The 13045-nt window shown below is 39.2% G+C and overlaps 1 pseudogene; it reads right to left on the bottom strand.

The window, feature by feature from the left end:
* Nucleotides 1-2049: 2049 nt before the first annotated feature.
* On the bottom strand, nt 2050-5020 carry LOC132849232 (uncharacterized protein K02A2.6-like; annotated as a pseudogene).
* Between the last annotated feature and the right edge of the window lie 8025 nt (nt 5021-13045).

Below are 13045 nucleotides of genomic sequence, written 5' to 3'. Positions count from 1 at the left end.
TGCGAGTCATCTTTAATGATTATTACATAAGTCTGTTAAACTTTATAAATAACTTAAAAATGTATAATGTAATGCTGAATACACAGTGAAGTCCAAAAGTCTAATAATCACAAAGTTTAATAATAATCACTTATAAATAATTATGTAGGTATATACTGTATATATGTATATAGTGGTGGCAGAGCAAAGTGACATTCACCCTCTGCCTGAGAAACACAGCAGAGAGCCAGGCTCAGCAGAGAAAGGGTGGTAAGTAAACCCCATAGAGCAGAGGTATTCAACTAAAATTTAAAGAGGTCCAGTAAGAGAAAATTTCTTGAAGCAAAGGTCCGGAAGATCTTAATGTCTAACTAGTTAGTGTGATATATATTTATGTAGCCTAGTAGTTGTATCAACATCTGCAAGCAATCAATACCTGATTGTGAAATCAAATAAATTCAGTACAATTCAAAAACTTTTTGACAATATTTATTGACACATAACATAGAACTGAACATATGTATGATTGTAGATATGTATAACGTTCTCTCATTAAATAAATAAAAGTAGGGCTACATTTCAAAATAAGAGAAAATAAATAAAATGTGAAAATTGTTTGTTTAAATAAAGTGCTTAACTTTCCCTTTTATATTCTATTTTTTGCTCAGTGAGAGAACTGAGCTCTAGCTTGGCTTGGGTTAGGGTTAAACCTGGGCTTGAATGGAGTCAGGGCCATTTTCATACACATGTGGAGGTGCTCATTAGTGACCCTGGAACCATATTTAGTTTGGATTATGTTCATTGTAGAGAAAGCTGCCTCGCAGTTGTATGTAGAGCCAAACATGGTCAGGATGTATAGGGCTACTTCCCTCAGACCTGGGAAAGCTGTCTCAGGGACGCTGTCTTCAGATTTGAGTGGAAATGTTTGTTCAAAACCTTTATGTTTTGTCTCATAATGGTGTTTCACATTGCCACTTTTAATATGAGGCACACTGGTGAAGTGGGAAGTGTGAACAGAAATCAGTCTCCGTTTCACTCGTCTTCTCTCCCTTTCTCCGTCTCACTCGTTTTCTCTCCCTCTCTCCGTCTCACTCGTCTGTTTCTCTCCCTTTCTCCGTCTCACTCGTCTGTTTCTCTCCCTTTGTTTTCTACATGTATCGCTATCTTTCTTTCATGTGTAACTTTACTCTAATTCTCTCTCACCTGTCTTGCACTGTAGAGTCGCAGGGTTTACTTCAGGAATGCACGGACCTGATTGGCTGAGTGGTATCACGTGGGATGGCTTAACTCGCATGCAATTGGTCTGTGCGTTTCCACTACCACTACCGTAAAAATTGCAAAAGCTGCGCCGATTAAAATAGAAGCGCCCCGTCAGGTTTTAAATCATATCCTTTTGTTTTGGCTGTACGTCCGGGCCCGTTTTGGACAGCTTCTGGGTCCGGACCCGGACCGCGGTCCACCCGTTAGTGACCTCTGCCATAGAGGATCTAATGCACTGTCTCCTCTTTTCTTTATCATTACAAATTCCTCATGCTACAGGAAGCATCGCCACCCTCACAAGTCCCTCAGGTTGCAGACTCACTCTTGTTACTTTCTCTGCTTCAGTGATTCCTGGCAGCAGCGTAACAACTCGTCAATTCATGTTTGTGCAAAAAATGAGACGGACAGAATTACCGATGCATGCCGTTCTTTTACTCGTTATCGTGTGGTCAGGGTTTACAGTGAAAAACAGCTCCCCGATGGACTGACTTGAGTGAACTGTAATAACTTGACAGAGGCAGGTCTGGTCTAGAGGGAAAAATGTTTACTCAATGGTAACCAGCAGCAAACCATACATACGCATTTCACAGAATCACAGGTGGATTATATCTGCAATTAGCATCGTCTTCTTTGCTGAATTTAACCCTGGTAAAACGGCAATAGATTGCCCCCTACAGGTCAATCAACCATATCAACCATAGCTCAGAACACCCCCCCCCAAGTTTACAATATTCCTTCATAAATCACAATACAATAAACTTCATTCAACAATCATGTTACAACATAATTTTATTTATTTATTTATTTATTTTACATCAGGTCATAATCTTTTAAATGACCAGGCAATTTCCTGGTCCTCTGTGACCGTCTCACAACAGGGCTAAAGGATTTTGTCAGTGATTCAGTGGTTCTCTCACCAGGTTGAGCAGTATCCCCAATTAATTCAAGGGGATTAGTCTCACTAGAAATGTCCTCATCCTCTGTTCCATCAGTCTCTTTAGTCACTACAGGAGCGAAGTTATCAGAGAAGTCCAAATCAGGATATTTACAGTCCATAACCTCCTCTGAAAGGTTCACAAGCAATTTCTGTCGGGCCAGAATTTGATCCATGTGTCTTCGGACCACTCTCCCATCACCCAGCATCACTTTACAAGACAGTGGTCCAGTCACAGTTTCAGTATGCCCCGGAATCCATTTTGGTCCATAAGTAAAATTCCGAACATGTACTGGATCTCCAACACCAAAGCTACGTTCATGGGCCTTTTTGTCATGATGAACTTTTTGCTTTTGTTGTCGTTCCTGAATCTTCCTTGTTAAATCAGGATGTATAAAATCCAAAGAACATCGCAATTTCCGTCCATGTAACAGTTCAGCTGGAGAAAGTCCTGTGGTGGTCTGAGGAGTAATCCTGTAACTGAACAAAACTCGAGCCAATTTAGTTGCCATTGTTCCTTCAACGCATTTTTTTAACATGCCTTTAACAATTTGCACGGCCCGTTCTACTAACCCATTACTGGAAGCATGATAGGATGCAGAAGTAACATGTCGTATTCCATTTTTTTTTAGGAACTCTTTGATTTCCACACTCACAAAACAAGTGGCATTATCTGATACCACCAGTTCAGGTAGTCCATGGTTACTGAAGCTAGTACACAAACATTCAATAGTTATGGCAGATGTAGCGGAGTTCACCGGGTACACATCCATCCATTTTGAATGTGCATCAATCAAGACCAAGAACATTTTTCCCATGAAGGGTCCTGCAAAATCTACATGCAATTCCAGGGATGCAGTGGAGCTACAGTGGGAACGTTTCTATGTTCTTGACAGATACGACAGGTTTTAACTAACCTTTCCACATCCTGGTCCAATTTAGGCCACCATACATAACTTCGGGCTAACGCTTTCATCCTAGCCACTCCAGGGTGACACTGATGCAGTTGTTTCAGGACTTCTGATCTACTCACACTGGGAATGATTACACGAGCCCCCCAAAGCACACAACCATCCTGTACACTTAATTCATCTTTTCTTGATGTGAATGGGTCAAATTCTGTTCCTATTAAATCCTGCAGGAATCTTCGTTGCACCATTTCTCTCACTCTAGATAATACTGGATCTTTTTGTGTCCAACTTCTCACCTGTTCTGCTGTAATCAAGGTTATGTCTGCATTCTCCAGCATTAACACTCTTTCCTCCTGTTCAGGGACAGATTCTATTGGCAAGGGTAACCGACTTGGAGCATTTGCATGATCTTTGCCAGGCTTGTAGATTATGTTGTATTCATATGCTCTTAATGTCACTGCCCATCGCTGGATCCTAGGAGATGACATCTGAGGAACAGATTTTAACTCGTTAAACAAAGACAACAAGGGTTTATGATCTGTCACGATGGTAAACTTCCGACCATACAAATACTTATGAAAGCGTTGTAAGCCAAACATTATAGCTAATCCTTCCTTGTCCAACTGTGAATAATTCCGCTCAGCTTGATTCGATGTCCGTGACATAAATCCAATGGGTCTTTCCCTACCATCCGGCATCTTATGCGAAAGAACGGCACCTAAGCCATAAGAAGAAGCATCACACGATAAAATCACATCCTTCTGGGGGTCATAATGGACCAGAACTTGTACTGATTGGATCAATTTCTTTGACTGAACAAAGGCAGCTTCTTGTTCGCAACCCCAGTGTCATTTTGAATCTTTTCGCAGCAGCTTGTGCACTGGGGCCAAAACAGTAGACAAATTGGGCAAAAATTTGTTATAGTAGTTTAACAATCCTAAATAGGCCTTCAACTCAGTCACAGTCTTCGGTGAGGGAGCATTCTGAATAGCAGTCACTTTTTCAGGTACTGGATGTAGGCCAGTTCCATCTACTTTATGACCCAAGAACATTATCTCCTTTTCCATGAAAGTACATTTACTCCGTTTCAAACGCAGTCCTGCTTCCTGCAACCTTCTCAATACCCTGGCCAGCGTTTGGAGATGCTCCCCATCATTGCTACCGGTCACCAAGATGTCATCAAGGAAAATTGCCACATAAGGAATACCTTGTAGCACTCCCTCCATGGTCCTTTGGAAGATAGCAGGACTAGAAGAAACTCCAAAGGGTAAAACACTATAAGTGAACAACCCCTTATGGGTATTTACTGTAACATATTTCTTGGACTCTGCATCTAATGCAATCTGATGGTAAGCATGACTCGTATCCAGTTTGGTGAACTTCTGCCCTCCTGACAATGTTGCAAACAGATCATCTAATCGAGGAATGGGGTACCGTTCCAACTTTGAAACGCGATTCACTGTTAGCTTATAATCACCACACAGTCGTACTGTTTTATCAGGCTTTAAAACGTCACTACAGGTGCAGCCCATTCAGAATGTTTAACAGGTTCTATGATGTTTTCTCTTAACAGGCGTTCTATTTCAACTTCTACCTTTGCTTTCATTGCATAAGGAACTGGTCTGGCTTTGAAAAATCTGGGAATGGCTTCTTTATCCACATAAATCTTTGCTGGTGGACCGTTCCATTCACCCAACTCCTCTTTGAACAATTCTGTATGTTTACTAAGTACGTCAGGCAAGGTTAAATTTTCAGTCCCTTGAATCTTGTGTATAGCCTCCCATTTCATGCCCAGCTCCTTGATCCAACCTCTGCCCAATAAATTAGGTCCTGTTCCAGGCACTACCACTACTGACAATTCCTTCACTGTTCTCTTGTGTCTGACGACCACTTGCGCAGACCCCAACATTGGTAAGGTTTGACCAGTATAAGTTTTTAACTTCAAAGAACAAGTCTTTAATTCTGGATTATTATGTTCTTCCCATAATTCTGAAAAGTTTGACCCATTCATTACAGTCACGCCACATCTGGTATCCACTTCAAAAGGTATGTTCGAATCATTTACAGCCAATGTGATAGTCAGAGGAGCAACCTTCGGAATCTCTTCCAAACTGTACACTGTAAAAATACCTTCTTCATCAGATTCATATTTTTCATCTCTGACAATGTGATCTCTGTCCTCTCCTGGCCGCAACTTGCTTGCGTCTTTCTCCCCCTTGAAAGCTTGGGTCCATGATGGAAATTTTTGATCTACATACTTTCATTACATGTCCTTGTTTCCCACACCTGTGACATTTCTCTGAAATAAATCCACACTCATTGGCCAAATGGTGCAAATTTCCACATCGGTAACATGCTCTACCTTGACCATCTTGCTTCACTGACATTTTATGCAGTCTCATTGAAGTGGAAGTTTCTGAACATTGAGCTTGTGTAGCCCTCTCACTGATTAACTGGCTCTACTCTGTCTAGGGATATAACTTTAAACGTGAGAGGCACATCTAAATTTGCTGAATGCGTAATACGTCTCTTCCATCACTCACAATAATTAATGATAACCAATAATAATAATGAAGGTATTTGTACCACCCTTCAAAAACGTATTTCAAGTCACATAACAGTCCAATCTCTTTAAACAAGAAAACACAGAAGATTAAATTGTAGAAACAATAAACAAACATTTATTCTCTCAAACAAGTGTAAATAAAACAAACCAAAACCCCCCCAAATGTAATGTTACCCAGCTGGGATTTAAATGTCTCGGTGGTGCACTTCGTTGGAGCTCAGGTGAACGTATGAACACTTTATACTGTAGTACTCACGCAATCCAATGGAACAGGGAAACTCAAAAGTGAAACATCCAACATCCAACGATGTAAACAAGGCCAAGATGCAGTAGAAGTCTCCACGAGTCCTCCGGTCTCTCCTGCCGAATCGCGTAGCCTTAGTCTCTCCGTTGCTCACTCACTGTACACGAGTATTAGCGTTGCAAACCGTTAAGCACTGAGATGAAGAGAACTTGCGGTATCCTTTGTCTCTCGCGGGAACGCACGCACGCAAGCCGAGCCACTCTCACCCTGCGCTCCCCACATAGAGTTCATTTATGTTTATTTTATTTAGCAGTCTCTTATCTGCTAGGTGTCCATTTATGCCGTCTGCAAACTCGGTTTTTGCGCTTTACAATGGTTACATTGGTGCGCTTTTCATTGGTTAATACAACACACATTTTTCTTTATAACAGCATTTTCTTAGTTATTTCTCCTTTGTTTCAAAGTAATAATTTTTTAACTATTTAGTGCAAAAGAAACACAAACTAAATACTTATTAGGCCCTAATTTTAGCAGGGCTCTACACTTGTAAATCCTTTACGTCTTTATTGGCTGTTTCCAATGCTTGAGCTAGTTTCAACGCCTTCTCAAACGTTAACTCTGATTCTGCCAGCAATCTACGTTGAATACGGTCATCGCTTATTCCACAGACTAGTCTGTCCTGCAGCATCTCTGTTAATTTTTCTCCATAATTACAATCATGAGCCAGTTTCCTCAATACTGCCACATACTCAAGAACACTCTCCCCTTCCGCTCTCGATCTTGAATTGAATTTAAACCTTTGTACAATCTCACTGGGTTTTGGATTGAAATGCTCTTTCAATAAATCCACTAATTCTCCAAAAGTCCTTGTTCCTGGTTTAACTGGACTCAATAAATTCCTAAGCAGACTGTACGTTTGAATTCCTACAATACTCAACAGTATAGCTCTTTGCTTGGTTGCAGCCGCAATCCCATTTGCCTCGAAAGAAATGTTGCAAAATTTCACAATATTCTTCCCAAGATTGCAATTGACTATCAAATGGTGTTACTGTTCCTACCATGTTGGCCATCTTATCCAAAGCTCCCACATGTACGGATCCAGCTTTTTCACCTTATTCTCCTCGCTTTCATCCTCATCGCCAAAATGTAATAACTTGACAGAGGCAGGTCTGGTCTAGAGGGAAAAATGTTTACTCAAGAGAAACCATACATTCGCATTTCACAGAATCACAGGTGGATTATATCTGCAATTAGCATCGTCTTCTTTGCTGTATTTAACCCGGGTCAAACGACAATAGATTGCCCCCTACAGGTCAATCAACCATATCAACCATAGCTCAGAACATAACATAACTTTAAACAAAACAGAGTACAAACTTTCCCCCTGATTTCACCTACACAGCACACAGTGAGAGCGCACATCACCTCAGCACATGTTGCGAACTACATTACCCACAATGCACTTCAATGTGGACTACAACACCTAGATAGCGATCTTAAAGGCAGGGTCTCCGATTTTTTTATTTTTATTTTTATTTTATTAATGCAAAAAGTACACATTTTGTTCAATGCCATACAAACAAGAGGTATCATTCACATTGGCTACCAGAAAAGAAAGGAAAACAAAGTTACAAAAAATTTAATTCTTTTAAAATATCACGTTTTCTGAGCTTTTTTGTTTTTTACTTTTTCCAAAAAATTATCGTATAACTTGAAATCGTTTATAAAATGAGACAGATTTGGTAGAACATACATTGACCAGTTCACTACTAGGGCCAGGATATCTTTTAGGAGGCCATCTATCAAGTGTTTCATCAAACACGGTATTAAAATCCCCTCCCCATACAATTTTGGCCAAAGGATATATGACAATAAAATGCTGAATTCTAGACTCAATGTGTGAAAAAAGTAGATTATTGTTGGCTTTGTTATTGGTGGCATAACAGTTAACAAAAATAAAAAACTCGTTGTCCTTTACTATAACAAGTAGTATCCATTTTCCACAATCATCCTTTTCAAACCCTAATATCTGCCCGGTAAATCTATCTTGTAAAATAGCGACCCCTGCCGATCGATTACTACCAAATGATAACCAAATTTCTTTTCCCCATTGACTTTTCCACAATTTAGCATCTGAAGAACATGCATGTGTTTTTGAAAGCGAATGTTGACATATAAAATCACCAAAACAAACACGCCCCTAACCCAAAGGAATGTATTGATAGCTCCGCCCACACATACATACGTAACCCTGGCAACTAATGGAAAGAAATGTGTCTTTATCTTAGCTGAAGGGAAGAACAACACGATTGCAGATAAACAAACAAGCAAAAATGGCACACAAGCATAATCATGCAAAGGACGGCATATATTAGTTCTGTGTAACAAAACAAAACCAACGTTACTCACCTATCGAGAAGGAAAAAAGCGTCTCGGCGTCTTAAGTAAAGTTGAATTTCCCGAGTCAATAACTCCTGAGCTAAACGCAGTTACTACACAAAACACGGTTGTAGCTGTTTCTCTACATTACTACGATAGAAAAGAGGTGTTATTTGTGTAGTAACAGTGTTTAGCTCAGGAGTTATTGACTCGGGAAACTCCAATCTGTGAATATGCGGCCAACTTCCTGCTCCTTCAGTTCTCTCCAGCGCTGGAAAGTTGATCCTATATTAACACGGTCCTCCTTCTTTCCTTATCGTAAGCCTTTCTTCGCTTTCTTTCTTCGTTTTTATCCTCCATGTCAATGCTAATGTCACACATGCGCACTGAACACTCTCTCCGCCGCATATTGACAAGCCCCGCCCACGTGTATTGGCTACACGTTTGTTTTGATTTTTGTTTATTATCGGCCCGACTCAGTTTTCTGAAGCATTTCTCAAAAATCGGAGACCCTGCCTTTAAAGCGGCAGCTCCTATTTGCCCTCTCCCACAACACTACTCCCAATCTGGATGTTGATTAATCTTAACACCACTCCAGCACCATGACATGAAGGATACAAATTACATCAACACACAGGTTTAAAAAAATATTACCATAGATTCACAGTGTTATTAGAAGGCAGAAATACATTCAACACAATGTCTACCCATATTTCTTTTTTTTTTCTCAGCAATCCGTATAGGCCCCCAAAGCATACAGTCCATTCAAGCAGCTCCACTCAATGGAGGCACTGGACAATATATTCCAACCCCCATGATGGTGTATACCAGAAGGTATTCAACTAAAATTGAAAGAGGTCCAGTAAGAGAAAATTTCTTGAAGCAAAGGTCCGGAAGATCATAATGTCTAACTAGTTAGTGTGATTATATATTTATGTAGCCTAGTAGTTGTATCAACATCTGCAAGCAATCAATACCTGACTGTCAAATCAAATAAATTCAGTACAATTCAAAAACTTTTTGACAATATTTATTGTCATGTAACATAGAACTGAACATATGTATGACTGTAGATATGTATAACGTTCTCTCATTAAATAAATAAAAGTAAGGCTACATTTCAAAATAGGAGAAAATAAATAAAATGTGAAAATTGTGTATGTGTAAATAAAGTGCTTAACTTTCCCTTTTATATCTCAGTGAGAGAACTGAGCTCTAGCTTGGCTTGGGTTAGGGTTAAACCTGGGCTTGAATGGAGTCAGGGCCGCTCTCATACACATGTGGAGGTGCTCATTAGTGACCCTGGAACCATATTTTGTTTGGATTATGTTCATTGTAGAGCCAAACATGGTCAGGATGTATAGGGCTACTTCCCTCAGACCTGGGAAAGCTGTCTCAGGGACGCTGTATTTGAGTGTAAATGTTTGTTCAAAACCTTTGTTTTGTCTCATAATGGTGTTTCACATTGTCACTTTTAATAAGTGTCACAGTTTCTGTACATATGAGACACACTGGTTTAGTGTGAAGTAGGAACATAAATGAGTCTGTATGTTCTGGATTAAAGGCAAACACTGTCCACTTTTCTTTTTTTGGAGAGCGGCATTTGTTCTTTATTCTCCCTTTCTCCGTCTCACTCGTCTGTTTCTCTCCCTTTCTCCGTCTCACTCGTCTGTTTCTCTCCCTTTCTCCGTCTCACTCGTCTGTTTCTCTCCCTTTCTCCGTCTCACTCGTCTGTTTCTCTCTCTTTCTTCGTCTCACTCGTCTGTTTCTCTCCCTTTCTCCGTCTGACTCGTCTGTTTCTCTCCCTTTCTCCGTCTCACTCGTCTGTTTCTCTCCCTTTCTCCGTCTCACTCTTCTGTTTCTCTCCCTTTCTCCGTCTCACTCGTCTGTTTCTCTCCCTTTGTTTTCTACATGTATCGCTATCTTTCATGTGTAACTTTACTCTAATTCTCTCTCATATGTTTACTTCAGGAATGCACAGACTTGATTGGCTGGCTGGTATCACGAGGGATGGCTTAACTCGCATGCAATTGGTCTGTGCGTTTCCACTACCTTTACCGTAAAGATTGCAAAAGCTGTGCCTAGTAAAATAGAAGCACCTTGTCAAGTTTTAAAGCATAACCTTTTGTTTTGGCCGTAGGTCCGGGTCCGTATTGGACAGCTTCTGGGTCCGGACCCGGACCGCGGTCCGCCTGTTAGTGACCTTTGGTGTATACAAGGTTGAAGGATAGCACAGTGCTGGTTAAAGAGTAGCTATGAAGGGTCCTTTTGTTGAAGCATTAATAGTTCAGTCCCAACACAACCAGTGAGATAGTTAAGTCCAGCTAAGTGACCGACTGACTTCTCTACTACCGGCCTGCTGTAGGGTAAAAGGTTAACAACAGCCATAGTATAAAAATAAAAAAATCTGTCTTAATTAAACCTACACTTAACTTGTTTCCTTAACAGCAAAATAGTTAACAACAAAATCCACCCAGGTTACAAAAAGGGAACACATAAAATAATATATTCACAGATGAAATGCATCGATAAGTCTAGAACAATAGAAGTTGCCAACAAACTGTTATTTTTGGCTCTTTTTCTAATTAATTCTCTAATTAACTGTCTTTAAAATGAATGATTTTTCATTAATATTATCAAGTTCCCCGTTGACACGACCGTGGTGTATCTCATCAGCAAGAACGACGAGTCAGCATACAGAGAGGAGGTGCAACATCTAACAACCTGGCGTAGAGCCATCAACCTGTCTCTGAATGTTGATAAAATTAAAGAGATGGTTGTTGACTTCAGAAGAGCACAGAGCGACCACTCTCCATTGAACATCGACGGATCATCTGTAGAGATCGTCAAGAGCACCAAATTTCTTGGTGTTCATCTAGCGGAAAACTTCACCTGGTCACTTTGCTGTTTTGCACAATCTTTCACAATATCTCAGGGACCTGCTGCTATAACACTGTGTTTATTTTAGTATTTCTGCACACGCAATATAGTTTGAACATACAGTATTTACACTGGTCGGCACTATTTCTGTTTATTGTCTTTTTTTTGTATTGTCTTGTAATTTTTTGTAATGTAAGTCTTTTGTCCAGCACTGTCTTGTCTGTCTTGTTTGTCTTGTCCTGCACTGTTTGCACCAGGTTGCACAGTTGCACTTTATGTGGCTAGGACTATTTACTAAGTCCTCAGCTCTGTCTTTGCTTTAATATAGCACCATGATCCATGGTATCTCACACACAAATGGTTCATTCAGATGTCCAGGTCAAATATTGTGTCTTATATATAACCGGCAGCACACCTTGTCCTGTATTTTCTTTCCACAAGTTCTCTCATGAGTCTCATTATCTCTTTTCACCTGACTGATATATTTGAAAGTATATTATGACACAGATCTGCTTATGCTTATGTTATTGGAACTATGTTATCAAAAGTGAATTTACAATTTACAACACAAGTCACATTAAAATGATTGTCCTTAAACCTTATGAGTATAATAACAAGGATGAATCTCTTCACTATGGCAGTATCAGGATAATTACTGAGCTTAAAATCAAATCACTTTATACTGTGAAGAAAATTCAGGGTATTATTGAAGCTAGTTGTCTTCTTATTTATTGGCACACTGTTATTTTTGCTGTTTGTCTGGCTTGACTGTGGTGTGTTTTCTCTTGTGATCAACAGTAATTCATGGTACAATTGCATGATGTATATGTTTATTTATATATTCACTTTTTCATTCCAAGACCTAAAGTAACTAAGATAAAAATATCTCAAAATATAACAATATAAATCTTCTAATGACAAAGTTTCAGAAGCCCAAAGTGAGTTGAGTAATAGAGTAATTAATACTTATACATGCACCTCATAATAAAATCTCCCTGAGGAGAAACTCTGCTTTCCAAGGACACATTAAACCTCTGTCATGCAATTCTGTCATTTGTCTCCATGTGTCACTTGTTTTCCATCAGCAGACAGGATGAGATTTGGGATGAGCTGTATCAGGATCCAGAGTCACATCCACTGAGAGAATACAATATTAAATCATGCAGTGATTGTTAGTTTTGCTGATTACATTATACTGCTATTGAATTTCACCAACAGTGATGAATAATACTGACATACTTATGAAATATGTATTAAATATTTTATTACTGAATTTTAATAAAATGTTGAGGAAAGCTGAGCATGGTAATTTGTAATGTCAGATGTGACACTTCATTTTAGGCCTTATTTCAAAATCTTTGCCTTTTTCTCTTTTAAAAGTTCAGTGCACTTTTCAGTGGCCTATATAATAAATATTGCTAACTGATAAGCATACAATTATTAATGAACTCAGATTTTTCATTTAAAAAATAGGTGGCTCTGTTTGGTGTATTTTCTTATTTGTGTTCCAGCTCTAATGTTAAAAGGTCTTTGGCAGGTCTCATACAGTCATTTAAACCTTTTTAATTTATGATGGATTTAGGAATAATGTGACATCAATAAACAGGGACAGTTAAAATTACCAGCGTTTAAATTTCTGGTCTGAAACTTCCATTAAAATGCCCTTGCAATGGGACTGCTTTATAGAAATAGATTGACTTAATTCAATAGATATCATATAAGAGCTGCGCTCAGCATCAAACAGGATGTTGTACTGTATAATGTATGTAACAATATATGTGTAAAGCCATTCAAATTATGCACAAATATTTCTAATGCAATAAAGTATAATAGAATGTTACTTAGACCTAATAATAAGAACACAGATAATTTTATTTAGTGCATTAAGGTTT

Source organism: Tachysurus vachellii, chromosome 7 (assembly GCF_030014155.1).
Source record: "Tachysurus vachellii isolate PV-2020 chromosome 7, HZAU_Pvac_v1, whole genome shotgun sequence".
Taxonomy (NCBI): Eukaryota; Metazoa; Chordata; class Actinopteri; order Siluriformes; family Bagridae; genus Tachysurus; species Tachysurus vachellii.
Note: the sequence above shows the minus strand (reverse complement) of the source record. Positions and strands in the feature narration are given on the sequence as shown.